This window comes from Asterias amurensis, chromosome 13 (assembly GCF_032118995.1).
Source record: "Asterias amurensis chromosome 13, ASM3211899v1".
Classification (NCBI taxonomy): domain Eukaryota; kingdom Metazoa; phylum Echinodermata; class Asteroidea; order Forcipulatida; family Asteriidae; genus Asterias; species Asterias amurensis.
Window position 1 is genome coordinate 10,523,724 of NC_092660.1, and position 16,302 is coordinate 10,540,025.

The following is a 16,302-nucleotide window of genomic DNA, read 5'->3' on the forward strand; positions in this document are numbered from 1 at the left end:
GCTGATTAATTCGCTTTGAGCGCCTTGATTTCACTGTTTGCCAACACCTGATTTGGGGATTTTTTTTATTTGATAATTAATCTTACCCCCTCTGGCTTACATTACTCCAAATACAATACCGCATTATATCGTGTACATAACCGAGTTTTTCTCTCTCCCTCTCCATGGAGGTTATTTTAAAAACACTATTTCAACAATGATCCTCTGTGACGATAAAAGCATTTATTATTTATGCTTCCAAAGTACAACTGACATTCCAGTCATATAACGTTATATCTGAAGGCAAATAAATTTACGTGTTAAAAAACAACCTTGTAGTTTTATTACACCTGTAACAGAAACAAGAGATAGATGTGTTTATTGAAAAAGATATAATGAAATAATAAAACTAAATCAATTCCAATTTGGACAGGTTGATGTCTTCTATTGTCTTTTGGGGGCATTGTTTTGTTATGTGATTTTACCTACAAACTTGTTTTTACCATTTATTTTTCTTAGAAAAACATGTAAAATATTCACGTTGTTTAAAGCCATTATACACTTTCGGCACAGAAAACAAAAAGGTTCACAGATTTACAAATAACTTACAGGGTTTACAGAAGGTAATGGTGAAAGACTTCTCTTGAAATATTATTCCATGAAATGCTCTCCATGAAATGCTCGAGAAAACATTAAAACAAGAGAATTACTGATTTATTTTAAACACATGTCATGACACGGCGAAACGTGCGAAAAACAATGGTGGGTTTTCCCCGTTATTTTCTCCCGACTCCGATGACCGATTGAGCCTAAAATAATGTTCACAGGTTTGTTATTTTATATATAAGTTGTGATACACAAAGTATGGGCCTTGGACAATACTGTTTACCGAAAGTGTCCAATGGCTTTAAGAAAATAAATAAATAAATAAACATGTCGCACCTTTTTTATTGTAATAGCTATATTTTAACATACTCAATCTACATTAGAATCACATTCTGATCTTATTGTTTTTGCAGAAGACTTTTGACAAATCAACCCGCAAAAAGATCAACATTAAAGTTGAGAATGACAAGTGTCAACCTGCCGTCATCACTTCTTTCTACTCCAACCTTCCACTTAAAAGAATCAATAAAATGCTTTCTACATTTCTCATCGAATGTCTTGAAAACCCTCTTAAATTCATTGTCACTACAGATATTGTTTGTACAATCAAAATCAATAATACACATTTTACTCTCATCACTTCAGAAAAGGAGGGCAACCGCTAGGAAGAAAGTTGACAGCTGAGCTAATGGGGGGAGGGGGTGTAAAATGACGGGCCGGACTTTCGCACTCGATGAAAAATTGTTGTAATATCTATCCACACATTTCACGCTGTGCATTAGTGTTAAAGGAATATGAGGCTTTCTTTGATGGGACCCCAGTGACCACTTGTTCTCCCAGGTGATGGTAAAAGGGTGGGGTGCAACCACGTAGAGACGAAGCCGCTCACCGTATCGCACCCAAAAAGCTCCGCCGACCCATCGCGCCCAAAACACCGGTGAAACGAGTCGAAGCCGCGCGGTGACTCAAAAAACTAAAAAACCTGATGGCGGATCGATATGAGCGCATTGTGATTCGAATAAGTCCAGCGCACACGTTTTAATCACAACGTATTAAGGGAGTTATTGGGGATGGTCAGGGTTTTATAATACAACACCTGGTACTTCAAAACTATCAACAGAAAAGCAGGGCAGCTTGCAACAATCAAGGGCTATTTCCCACGGGACTGGCTAATGGGCCCCCTGTCCATCATGTTGAAATGAACATTGGGGCCAACATGGTGCCCCCCCCCCCCTCCACTGAAATTATTCCTCTCTATAGAACAATTCTTCATCTTCTGCAATTTTAAATGTCAATGAACACGTTGCCTTGGATCGGACGAGTTGGTATATAAAAGCGTTTATAACCGTTTGTTATAAAATGCATATGGTTGGGAAGATGATGTAAAAGTATAATACAATAGTCCACACAAAATTTGCCTCGAAATTGCACGGTTTTCCGTTAACCTCGTCGACTAACACGGTCGGTCATTTTATTTGACTCCCATAAATGACCGACCGTGTTAGTTCGCAAAGTAAAAGGAAACCAGGCAACTTCGAGGCAAATTTGTGTGGATCATTGTATTCTACTTTTAAAACATCTTTCCATCCATGTGCTTTTATAAGAAACTGTTATAAACGCTTTTTATAGACCAACTCGTCCGATCAAAGGCAACGTGTTCATTTAAGTAGGATTTGAAACTGAATTGTGGAAGTATAACTAAAAGAAGTTTGCGATATTAACACCATGTGTGATCTCAATACTAGTTTTCAGTGATGGTTAAAATAATATTTAGTTCGGTTCTGTCACACTGGATGTGATTTCATTGAACATAAGTAGGATTTGAAACTTTGCATGGTGGGAGTATAACTAAGAGAGGTTTGTGGTAACACCATGTGAATATCTCTTTTGAGTAAGTGTTGGTTCAGAAAAGAACCGTCTGTTAACGACTCATGGACCATGAACACGTGCGTGTATTTTTTTCTTTTTTTCCTTTCCTTTTGTAAGTTTACAGCTAGGGTATCAACACATGCAAACAATTGATTTCAGGAAACCTTATTCAAATTTATGGTGTTTTTGTCATTTTTATAGACGTGTGTATGTCCTCTCTTGTGGAAGCCATCATCGGTTTCGACTCTTAAGAATGATTTGAAATTCAAACTTTGAGCTTGGACCTTCCTCTTGGTTCGACAGGTAAGAAAAAACTAAAATACGATTTGAACGAAATGTTATTCATGGCTTGTGTTGTGTCTCAGGTGACTAAAATAAAGTCCGGTTTGAATAAAAAATATGTGCTCCTTTTCCCCCTTTCCATCTACAGTCCCACTATGGTATAATTATAGGTGGAATGGCATGGTAAAAGGTGTTGCAGGACTTACAAGAGTTTTGTTTTAAAGGCAGTGGACACTATTGGCAATTACTCAAAATAATTATCATCATAAAATCTTTCTTTATTATGAGTAATGGGGAGAGGTTATAGTATAAAACATTGTGAGAAACAGCTCCCTCTGAAGTGAAGTAGTTTTCAAGAAAGAAGTAATTTTCAACGAATTTGATTTCGAGACCTCAGATTTATAATTTTAGGTCTCGAAATCAAGTATCTGAAAGCACACAACTTCGTGTGACCATGGTGCGACAAGGATGTTTTTTTCTTTCATTAATATCTCGCAACCGATTGAGCTCAAATTTTCACAGGTTTGCTATTTCATGCATAATGTTGAGATACACCAAGTGCGAAGACTGGTCTTTGACAATTACCAATAGTGTCCGTTGTCTTTAACAAAGCTCCTCCGAAATTGTCTTTTTTTTTGTGCATCTTCTTCCAAGTTTGTTCAATATTGTTGAGGTGACTTGTGTTATCAATTTAAAAGATGGAAAACGTAAAAAGTGGAATGTTTTACCCCACTAAGAGGGGTTGTTTTTTAATCAAAATACTCTTTTTTTTTTAGCTATTAGGTAAATTTCCAACAGACCATGTAAAATGTTTAGAAAGTACAGAGAAGAAAACATGACCCCATTTTATACATTTATTTTAATGGAGATTGCATGCACCTATCAATTTTTGCCTACTTGACATGAAGAGAATCTCAAACCTTCTTGGTCTTCTAAATTCTTTGTGTGTTTTTGGTAATTATGATATTAACTTTCTCATAATGATCAGTGTAGTATCTTGCCCGCCAGGAAAACCCCTGGAATGTACAAGGTCACTTTTTGTAAACAAGGGTTATGTGACAAGCAGATAATGTAGCAACTCAAAATAGATTATTATGACACAGCAAATGCAATTGAAACACACTGCACGATTTCACCGTCGTTACTTCACCATCGTCTTAAATCCCTTTATTCCATCTTCAAAACACACTCTTTCCCCCCAGTCCCAAATTGACCCACCCTCGGGGCATCCAGTGGCTTTCTGAAGGGGCTTAGAACGGATCAGCCCCCCACAAAACTTGCAGGTGTCGAAGAACAAATTAAGAAAACCAACAATTGGTTTAGTAGAATCATTTGTTTCTCTTGTTAACGGTTTACTGGACCATTGTGCCGCATCAAAGCGAGCCGACATCTCAAGTGGGCCCCGGAGTGGAGGCAATACCTAGAAAGTGCATCACGGGGTGAGAAGTGAGAGCTTTTCTAAGGGCTCCTAAACCCGCTACCTATCAGGGTTTCTTTTAGTTTGGGGGTTTTTAAGTAAGTAAACACGAATTAGCCTTATTGCTACTCGGACAATGGGATGGACACTGAAAGTGTTAACGGATTCGCGGGTATTGATTGTTCAGGTCGGCTTCAAAGAAGCCGCCGACGGGCTCTTTTATCGACGGGAGGTTTTTATCAAATTGGGATGTCAATGAAGTGGTTTTAGCCCATGCCCAGCCTCAGTGATGACAACACCGATGTATTTATCGAGTGGGTATTTACACACTGTATAGCTACGTCTTGCGGGGGTTTCAAATTGTTTCCATTGTCTCTGGTGGGAATCTGTTGAGAGTTTTATTAGAGGGTTTATTATGGGCACGATTAGCGATGTCTGTTTGTAGTGGTTAATGATTTCCGACAGATTTGTTTAAAACGGGTTTATTGATTGGCGGTGTGTTGCCAATAAATACTCAACGTCGTGACGTAGGCTGTGTGGATATGCCTGGCATAGGCCTACTGGTAACGACAGGGGGCGCTCGACCAAGTTATTGGTGACTTGACCCATTACGTGAATTAATAACAAAGCCTTAGATTTCTGGACTTTATTGTTTCAGCAAGTAAAGCAATTCAAAGGCATGGATTATGTTTGTCAAAAATTCGTTTCCGAAAGATGAGATGAGGGGAAATAGGGGAGGGGTTCGGGGGGGGGGGGCTATAGTCAACGACATTCTGAAATAATGATGATCATTGTGTAATGTTTTGTTCGGAGATCTCTAGCCAAGCCGGTTATAGGGCTACGTATTTGTTGTCTTTGGGGCCACAAGGTACTGGGTCTCAGGACTTGATGTTTATCATTATCTGCAAGGCATGTTTTGAAACAAACCCCTGTCGAATTAATGTTGTACACTGCCACAACTGGTGTGTTAAATTGACACCATTGGAGTTGTCATTATTATTAGATACCGAAAATACTCCGGTGGAATGTCCATAGTCACATGAATTAGAGATCCGACAAGCACCCTACCATAAGTAACATGACATGCTTACAAAAGAGACACAATAACAGTCATGTACTTTCTGAGGCACGGTTACTACACAGCACAATGAAAGAGAACATTGACCTTAGTAGTATTATATTCATTGGAGATTATTTTGTACCATCTGTTTTTTATCAACTTCTGATAATTTATGGAGAAAGTGGGCACATTTTAAAATCTATCCAGCTGTTAAACTTATAAATCTTGAATCAATGTGGCTATGATGAAGCACTATGTCAAATTTCCCATAATTATGTGTTATTATTCCACTAGTAATTTCCGCTTAGCAGACTTAGCAAAAAAGCGAGTAGGCCTGTAGTTTCGAATGATAGATGCGCGGAACTCACTGGTAGGTTAAAAAGCATTGGTAGAGTTGAACAGCGCCCTCTAGCTGATTGGTAACATCAAAAGAGGGCGCTCGTCATGTTTTGGATAGCACGATGCGTCGTCGGAGTCTGCTTAAAATGTTTGACTTTGCTGAGAGTCTACTTCAATCAGTAAAGTCCATTTTGTAGATAATGTTTGTTCTTGTTGTGTGAAATTGTTGTAGCTTCTACAATAGCTTTGAAAATAGCAGATACAGTAGAACAAACGTATAGAGACAGACACATTTTCTATTTAATTGAAGTTCAGTTCAGTTCATTTATAAAGCCACCTGTGACAGTAGTTGTAATTTGACTCAAATAAACCTCGAACAATGATATAAAAATAATAACAATAAGTTAAGCATTTATATAGCGCCCCACAAAGATCGAAGCGCTTTACTAAAAAACAATACACAATACGTTGGAAATTATAACAACACAAATAGTACCAAATTGAAAAGTGTAGGCAATGAAGGGTTCTGAGTACAAAAATGGAAATAGTTATAGGTACTGAACAAAAACTTCAGCAGGATAAAAATAAACCTTTGTGGTCAGGGGTTGATCAAGCGATACAGTATACGGTTGCTTGCTTGGGGGCAATACGACTCAGGAACGAAACAGTTGCTATAAAAAGCAATACCATCGATGATGCACATAATCACACTGAAAAGCCTCGGGCTGTCATAACAATCGATTTTAGGCTTATTTTCAAAATAAATATATATAGAAAACTAATCTGAAACAATAATGCAGATGTACTTTTGGAAGAGTCAAATCCTAGAGTAACTCAATTGAATTGGATGTTAACTTGTATGGTGATCATTACCCCTGCTGAATGCTAAAATTATAAACAATTAGCATACATAGCAAACAGATGTTATAATAACGAACCCAAAGCGAACAATATTATGCCCATTCAAGGCTACGTACATGACATTATACAACAAAGATGCAGACAGACAATGAACATCAGTGCCAGTTCACTTTGTAAGGCGTTAGGAACATTGTTTCTTAAAGACAGTGGACACTATTGGTAATATTGTCAAAGATCAGTCTTCTCACTTGGTGTATCTCAACATATGCATAAAATAACAAACCTGTGCAAATTTGAGCTCAGTCTGTCGTCGAAGTTGCGAGATAATAATGAAGAAGAAAAACCTAGTCACACGAAGTTGTGTTTCAGATGCTCGATTTCGAGACCTCAAAATTCTAATTCTGAGGTCTCGAAATCAAATTCGTGGAAAATCACTTCTTTCTCGAAAACTACGTCACTTCAGAGGGAGCGGTTTCTCACAATGTTTTAAACTATCAACCTCTCCCCATTACTTGTTACCAAGTAAGTTTTTTATGCTAATAATTATTTTGAGTAATTACCAATAGTGTCCACTGCCTTAAGGCCTGAAGTAACATATAGTTTTTGAGAAAAGATGTAACTTCTGGCTCAAATAATATTCAAAGACTTCAGAATTAGATTTCGAGGTCCCGAAATCAGACAAGCATCTGATGAAAGCACACAACTTCGCGTGACAAGGGTGTTTTTTCTTCCATTAATATCTCCCAACTTTGATGACCAATTGAGTTTAAATGTTCCAAGTTTGTTATTTTGTGCATATCACAGATGCACCAAGTGGGAAGACTGGTCTTTAACAACTACCAAAGGTATCCAGGAAGAAGTAATAGTCTAGACTAGTCCTAGGAGATACTACAAACTTATGACTAGTCCTTAGTTAGGATGAGTAACTCTTCCTAACTCGAGATAAAACTATAGTCTTAACTCTTTGTGAAATCCACCCCAGTGTCTTTAAAACAGAACTGACGAGCAGAGCACGGTATAACTGTTCAAAACGTCGAGACCAAACCGGCTCTTTTCAGAGCCAACACTCCCCCAAAAAGATTTACTACATAGTTGAACCCGCAAGTTTACTATTATTTTACAGATTATTCTTAGAACTGAAGACACTGACAAGCATACTGTATCTAGTTTATTGGCAATTTATTGGGTTTGCTTTTTAAAGTTTAACTGTAAATTTATTTTCAAAAAAATAGTTAGTTGCCTGACGTTTCGACCCTAGCAGAGTCTTTCTCGGAAGCGCCTTGGTCTAAATGAAATGGCGCTATATAAAAACCATTGTTTTGTATTGTATTGTATTGTATTGTATATTGTAAGCTAAAACTGCTGTATTTATTTTCATCTATTGCTGTAGCGCCAAAAGTAAGATATTTTAGAATGATGCGTTTTAGAAATTAATTATAAAATAATGTCAACAACTGACATTCAGCAAAATTGATTTGAAAGCTTGTTTAGAGAAGAGAGATTTACGCAGCTGTTTCTGATTATGAATTGGTCAGGCAGTTCTTTAATACCTAACTATTACGCATTATAATTAATTTATTTACAAAACTGAAATTTCTAACAAAATTTCTGACGCAGTGCAATAATACAGTCGAGCAACTACTTTTAAGTTAAAACTTTAATGCAGTCTTGTAGACTTAACAGGGCAGATATACGTTTGGCAATCGCCCTTGAACTTTATGGCAAGAAAAACGTTTGGTAAAAGCTTTAAAGGCAGTGGACACTATTGGAAATTACTCAAAATAATTGTTACCATAAAACCGTACTTGGTAACGAGTAATGGGGAGAGGTTGGTAGTATAAAACATTGTGAGAAACGGCTCCCTCTGAAGTGGAGTACTTTTTGAGAAGGAAGTAATTTTCCACGAATTTGATTTTGAGACCTCAGATTTAAAAAATTGAGGTCTCGAAATCAAGCATCTGAAAGCACACAACTTCGTGTGACAAGGGTGTTTTTTCTTTAGCATTATTATCCCGCAAATTCGATGACTGATTGAGCTAAAATTTTCACAGGCTTGTTATTTTATGCATATATTGAGATACAGCAAGTGATGAGACTGGTCTTTGACAATTACCAATAGTGTCCAATGTCTTTAACAGAAGCTTTCGATAGTATAAAGCATTATTGTATTAATTTCTTTGAGAACAATCTCACTTGGAAATAATAAAAAAAGATGTTGGTGCTCTACCAAACGAGAGTAGTCATTAAACTTGATACGCGGGATCGACCGACGTGGAGACGAGGTTAGAAGGCGGTGGATAGTCAAAACTTGGACGGTCACATGCTGTCTGGAAAGCCACTGCCAAACAAACTGTTAATCAAAAACACAAAAGAAAATTCATGTATGTTCCTTTTTCGTTGTCACAAAACGTACAGGTAAAAATAGGGGGCTTATAAAAACGCCTGGACAATGATTATGATTTGTCATCCGAAATTCTATTAATATCATTTTTTTGTGGGATAAACGGGCAGGTGGCTTTGTTTCCGCTGACGATCAATCCTGCTTCTAGCAATTGCTTCATAACTGCCAAAACAGGTGTTTCTGGAAAATATTTGGGGGGGGGAAGTGGCGACCACTCCCACCTTGATGATATTATTTTTGTATTCTCCTTTTGTCAGATGAACCATCTTAGTCGACATGAAATGGCCGCCGGGAGACAGATCATTACCCCTACGGGTTTTATCGTCGTTGTAATATTATCAGTAAAAGTATTTCCGAAATTAATTTTTTAACGAGACGCAAATTTGACCTACGGAGTGGAAACAGTAGGGAAAGAATGAATAATTATTCACAAATTTGATTAGTTCCGTCTTGGGGACATTTCGGATCGGAGAGAGGCTATACGTACCGGGATGATTTTTAAATAATGCTTTTTTTTTTAAGTGCGAAAAAAAATTCGACGTAAGAGAGAACAGAAAAAAAACAGATCACCATTGCTCATTTTAGTTGTCGCATAAATAAATAGCTACATAAATAAATAAATAAAACGTCAGTTTGATAAAGTTTCAACAGATTTGTAACATAGAAAATCTCTAATCGACTCGACTCGACTTGACTCGACTCCACTCTACTCGACTCGGATCTAATCTAATATAACTTAATCGTAATGTTACCTAATCTTATCTTAAGCCTAATCTCCAATCTAATCCAACAAAATATTGTACTCAAATCGACTCGACCCGAATCTAATCTAATCTAATCTAATCTCAAGTTTAACTAAAATCGAATATACTCGAATCGAATCGACTTGACTCGACTCGAATCGAATTTAAACTTATCTTTTCTCATCTAATGTAATCCGATTTGGTATATTCAATTCTGTATTTAATTGTTGGTGTGTTTGAATTAGAGGTAGAGAATGAACTTGCTTTGAACAAAAAAATGATCTGAACTTTATTTGAAGAGGTCTTTCTGAGATTGAATAGATATGACCAGATGATGATTTCACTGATCAAATAATCATCAGCTCTGATCACACCACCGGCTCCTCGGCGCTGAAATCAAACGCTTTCTCGCCATGTTCAAAATCCGTATCTCCACCTGTCACCTCTGTTCATGAATCGGCCGTCGGTTACTTGTACAGTGATGTTTTGAAACAGTCGTCGACAATGTCCACGGTTAAAACCCAAATTATTATTTTTTTAACGCAGAACAAGAATAATATAAAACTTGAAAAGGTTTCAACACTGGTCAAAACAACAAAGTTATAAATAAATCATGAACTTTCAAAATCACTATAGTTTAATTTTCAGCCATCGAATCTGTGTTCCCAATGAAAGCAACACAGCCCTTGGGCTAATGTATGGAATTAGGATTGTTTCAATGTACAATAATAAGAGTGTCCCGAGCGATAATCTGAAATGCGTGTACGTAACCCTCACCATGTCGGGTCAGGTTTATTGATGGGGGGAAACGGAGCTAGAGACGGGGAGCTAATGTCGCCACTGTCCCGGAGGCACATGGGTTTCGCGTTGCATAAACGTTTTAAAGAGGGCAGGAAGCATTTTTATTAGAAACCTCACTACAATATCACCAATAGGTATTCAAAAGGTGAGTTTTGAGTATTATTTACCAAGATCAAAATACAAATGTGGGTTAGATTAAAAATAATAGTTATAACAATTTGAAACTTTTGTTATGTTGCTATTTAGGCCTACTTTAAAAAAAAACACGAATGGCTTAATGCTGCCACATAAGAAACAAGGAAAACAATGCGCCCTATTTCATAACAATACTGCTTGACAAATTTCTTTGAAAAGCACAAAAATTAGATGGGCACCATTCACAACAATGTAAACTTAATGTAATTTTGGCTGTCTGATTCTGTTAAGCAATATTTGTCTGCGCTTAGCAAGTTTATGTGCTTACAGGCGTATATGGGTCATGTTCACTTGAACACAGTACACGGCAATAACTCGGTAGCCTTTCGACACTGCACGTGGTCGTCAAGTATTACACCATCATGGGCAAATAAAATCACCATGTTTTGTAAACCAAGTTCACATGACACTTTCGTTACATTGATTGTAAGCTATTCACTTTTAAATGTTAAAAAAAGTCACTGATTTATAATCACACTGCAGTATGTATGCCAGATGGTATTAGTCATTGCACATTCACACGGCAACATTTCGCAGTGATAGGAAATCATTTTATATTTAGCTTTGACATTTCGACACTTTGATTGTTAGCTATTATACATGGGTACAATCAGCACATTAGTGTAAGCCAATGAAAAACATTCACTCTTGGTCATTTGATATTCACACGACAATATTTCGCAGTCATTTAACTTTTTGCATGACATGTGTCACATTAGTAGTTAAGTTATTGTTACGCTCACACCCGGTGTCAATATCACAGTGGTTGTTAATTCAATATGCATTCACACTGTATTCTGTCACAGTGGATGTTACACAGTTATCTCACACATTCACACTGCATTTTGCAACAACACACAGCGAGCAGTTAATATATTTTGGTCATTCCAACAGCATTAAACCCACTGCAACCGTAAGTCAAATCGATGCTTTAAAAACCCTCGAGGGTCACCCGTCAATTCCTGAAGAGGCTGTACATCTCAAAAGTGATTCCAAATTGCGGTAACCTTAGAGACGATTGTACATGATTATTGAAAACCTCTTGGCTTGCCCCCATTCACTCACAGACTGACCTAGTGAAGAAAAGTACATTGTCTCCGCAGCCTATCTACTATCGAGAAGCAATAAAGCAAGGTCGCAAATAGACCTGACTTATACTTGTCTTCATCGCCACTGTGACACCCTAGCATCACAAGCAGATCCCATTAACCCAAAGAATGCTATTTTCTTAATAAACCAGCTCGTGTGAAGTGTTTGGCGAAGAGAAAGTGCTCTGCTCTCTCCTTCGTCGCTCTACTCAGTCACTCTTCCCTTATCTATAGCAATCATGGCCGGGGCCTCGTGCTGGATAAAAACCGGGGAGGACCTCTCTTTGAGTGGGAAGCGAGCTGTTTACAAAGAGATCAAATTTGGATGTCACTCCGCGTTCGTGTCATGTCTTCAAAAACAACATCCTATTTTTGCTCCCACTCGCGGGCTCCCGAGCCAGAGTAAAATGAACTGCAATTGGCCTAAAGGGTGTCATTTCGCGCGCCATCGACGCAGAAAAGTTACAATAACAAAGACGACTCTTTCCAACATCAAATTAGATTCCCACCTTCTAATTGCGTGGACACTTGGAGTACGTCAACAAATCCGTTGCATCTAGAAAACGCGACCCTGGGGCGGGTACGGACGGAAAGTTGGATCACTGCAGCAAAGCAACCCGTGTGCGCCGTCCCGACTACTGCCCAGTAGTTCTGCGGACATTTAACCCACATTTTCGGGGTCTTCTTTTGACGACTAAAGGGCTGCGGGGAATTAGAGTTGACGCGGTCAGCGGCCGTGTGTCACACACTTGGGCCGTTTGCACTCCGTGGTTGTTCTGCTTTCATACGCCCACCTTGCCAGAAACACGGCTTGCGGGGAAATTACTGCCGAAAAGTAAACACGGAAAATTAATTTCTGGCGAGGACTGCGAGAGTGGGAACTGACGGAGAGTGTATAGTCTGTGTGTGTGTTATGTATGTGTGTGTTGTGGATGGAGGGGAGTTGGGGCGGCTCGGGCAACGGGGACATAGGCAGACATTAACCCAGATGAAAACTAGGGCAAGGAGGACCACATCGCCAGCTGAACGAATGATCGGACTTTATTGCATTCAACGGCTGTTTCGTGAAGTCTTATTTTTCAGAAACTTTTTTTTTTTTTCTTCATCTAATGCAGACCTCGTTGCACCTTTATTTGACGAAAAGGGTCCTCCTTTGTGCTGAACTTAATTTTAAAAAAGTAAATGTGATTTCAATTCAGCATGTTGCCGATTTAAATCGTATTTTCGTCTCGATTGAATCCATGTCGTAGTATAGTGCTTATTGTTTGCTTATTTTTTATTTATTTTTTAATAAGGAGTACTTTTCATGACTGTGACTAGGAAAATCGCAGCCAACATTTCTACACTGCTTATTCGTAATAAATGCTGATTCATATTTTGTTAAATCTTCGACACCATCTCTGAGATTGCCTCACGTTGTCTTTTTGTTTCTTCTTTTCATTATGTCTCATTAGGAGTGCTAAGTACGTGTAAAAGTGTTCGTATTTATTATAGCTCGTAAAATTGTATGAGAGCATGACCAAATCATTGACCCCGCTATGAGCAATCCCGTAATCAAATAAAAAATTAGTATCCATAGCGCACCTTTAGCTATACAGCAAAAGCTGGAGTAAAATTGACTCCACGGAGTGTCACATTATAGATCGAACATCAACGGGTGTACAAAATAACACGAATGTAACCGGGTTTTTTTAGGCGAGTGGTGTTATTTTAACACCCGATGGAAAAATTTGATAATTTATGTTGGTACAATACCCAAGCTGTCGATTCTCAATTGAAGGAAACATTTTAAGACCGGTTTTGATTTAATTTTTGTTTCAAATATGAAACTAGTTTATGAGGCACTTTGGTTTACAAGGTGCGATACGTAACTGGGTTCTTTTTCAGATTATTTCAAAACACAATAAACATTGTAATAATTTATTTATAGTTTAAATTTCAATCTAGATCGATTGCTGCGTTTGAATTGTCATTTTATTCACACCATGAAATTTTCCCAAAATAGTTATCACAAAAAGGCAACATTGAACAGCCGTCGCACCATGCCGAGTCTTGGCACCTCCGCAAGGAAAGAAAAGTCCCATCTCCCAGCATGTCAGCTGCGGCGTAAACTGAACGTGCTCTCGAACCGTTCACTGCGGAGTCTAAACGAATATAGAGGCCCTGGAGTATTAAGGGACGTTCATACACGTCTAGAGTCTCTGCTTCTCTCGACAGGAACCAAGTACCGTCGGGTTAGGGGAGGTAATTATTTTGTAAGCCTATAGATTTCACTTAAAGAGAAACTGTATCCTTATGTCACACTTATTGTGTGAGACGATCGGGAAGTTGTTTACACTATGGTTTTCGTTTGGTCGGGAAGATGGTGTATGGGGAGATGTGCTATCTTATTCTATTTCATACGGACAAAGATGCTTTCATTACGCCGCAGCCGTCTTCCTGTCTTTGTCTTAAAGTACTTCTTATTCTTATTCTTATTCTTAAATGTTGTAGATTCAATGGAATAGCCCCCTTTGTTTGTATGTTTTAAGAATGTTTTGAGGCAATAAGTTTCCAGGTAGAAAAGTAAGGTCTCCTTACGAGTCGGGAGTCTTAGACTGGTGACTGCTATGTTTGCTGACTATCACAGAGAAGTCAGGGAGCGCGATCGTAATCGGAACAATGTCAGAGGTCAAAAAGTGTAGTCTTGACTCGTGTGCGAAATCATTTCACATCTTATTCGATTTCCCATGGTCAAAGATGCTTTCATTGCGCCACACTCGTCTTTCTTTCTTTAAGTATAACTTTTTCTTCTTCTTAAATGAGACTGACATTAGACTAGTGTTGCCCGCGGTGACGTATGCTGACTATAACAGAGAAGTTGGGGAGCGCGATCTTATTGGAGTAATGTCAGAGGTTCAAAAGTGTAGTCTTGACTCGTGTGCGATCAAGGTCCCAATATTCTACATGATGGTATCGAGAAAATCACTTAATACTTTGTCAATTTGAGAGAATTTTTGTCCAGGTGACTTCGTCCCGGCAACATTATTCACAGGGTACATAAGGAGTCATTTAAAAAAACACTTTGTCCGAGAACGAAAAGGAACTTGATTGCATTTCCCCAAAATATGTTGACGACTGTAATCCGTTGTTAAATTCAAGACACAAACAAACAACCTCTGTGGTACAATATAGGGAAATGATATTTTGGTAACTTGACGACTAACTGGACAACACAATGTTGATGTGCTGGCTTTGAGCTACTCTAGCAGTTCGTCCCTTTAATTTCTAGTGTTGTTCAAGAGTTGAACTTATTGACAATAGAAAGCGACAATCTAATCAAACGACACCCCTCGCTCACAACAGTTTCATTGCCTTTCATCAAAAAAAGTAGACTGAACCTGGGATCAAATCGTTCACAGAAAAGTACACGTCGGTGAGGCAAAAATATAGGGAAAAACGAAACCCCCGTTCGATGGTATTTGCACAGTAAAAGCAACGGTCTCCACGGTAGAACACGGGGGCCCGGGTGTAGACGGAGCAGATGGCTTGCCGTTAACCGCGGCGAGTTCCGGCCTGTCACTTACGACTCGCTGAGCTTAGCTTTTTTTTTCTTTTCCAACCCTTTTTCGCCCGTGCTCTTTTCTCCACCGTGGTCCATCAATGACTTGGACTATCTTCAATATTTGCTTTGGTCGTCAAAGCGAATGGAGCAAACATTTTGATGGGCGCTCGTGATTGTGACGTGAATAATATTGTTTTGTTAAAGGGGCTTTTTCCGTTGGTTTTTTTTTTTTTTTTGTCGGTGGTTTAAGAAAAGAACACGCGGGTGCCGTGATTGTTGTTGAGTGACTACAGCTTGTGAATCTGTGAAAAGTACAAAATGCCTTCAATGTTTTCAACGCACGATTGTCCAGGAGTGCATTAAACCTCGTTAAGTCTCCTGAAATCTTGGATGGCACTCGTTGAACTCTTTAATTCCCTACCTCTTCAACTGCCAAGACGCCGTTTACAAACTTCTGTTTTTTCCCTCATACCTTATTTATCATCCAAAACCCCCTTTTACTTTTTACATGTGCAACATTGAAGAGGTGCTTGAGTGATGAAAACACCTCCCTACGCAATCGTTTTAAGCATTGCGTCTGCACATCTTCACTGTATGACATTAGCTTCCCTTTTAAATGTTGGGTTCGCTGTTTACTTGAGCACGCCCTCATCACCACAGCATGTTTAGTTTCACGGAGGCAGAAGGATACCGCCACGCCCCTCACCGGTCTTTTGAATACGCCCACAATACTATCCATCCACCATTTCTCACCCTAAAATGTCACCATCTTGCCTAAAAAAATATATTGTCTGACAGGGTTTGAGTGTTTTTAAATAAGGGAATAAAGGGGTAGCGACGTTTCACGGCCGTTTAGAACCGGATGACCCTGCAATGTTTTAAACGGCCGTGAAAGAACGAGTCACTATTTTATTTCCATTCATAAATGCATTTTTGGTTAAAAGGCGTAATACTGTAAAACTTATCCGTTTTCGTATCCGTTTGAGCTCTGTAAGTACGACGTCCGTGTGTTGCATTGTTATGACTGAGACGCCTACTTCCGACAATTTCTTAATTCTTTCGTGCGCGTGCGCGTACAGTCTTGGTGCAACACTTTCTGGTTTTCCTTTCACACACA

General features: G+C 38.6%; 1 long non-coding RNA gene across 1 annotated transcript in view; it reads left to right on the forward strand.

Moving 5' to 3' along the window:
* The window catches only part of LOC139945711 (uncharacterized), a 98,984-nt gene that overhangs the window by 80,947 nt on the left and 1,735 nt on the right, over window positions 1-16,302 (forward strand). The window contains exon 4 of the long non-coding RNA XR_011787168.1: window positions 2,656-2,757. This is a non-coding gene — a long non-coding RNA (uncharacterized lncRNA). The remainder of the gene's footprint in view (window positions 1-2,655; window positions 2,758-16,302) is intronic.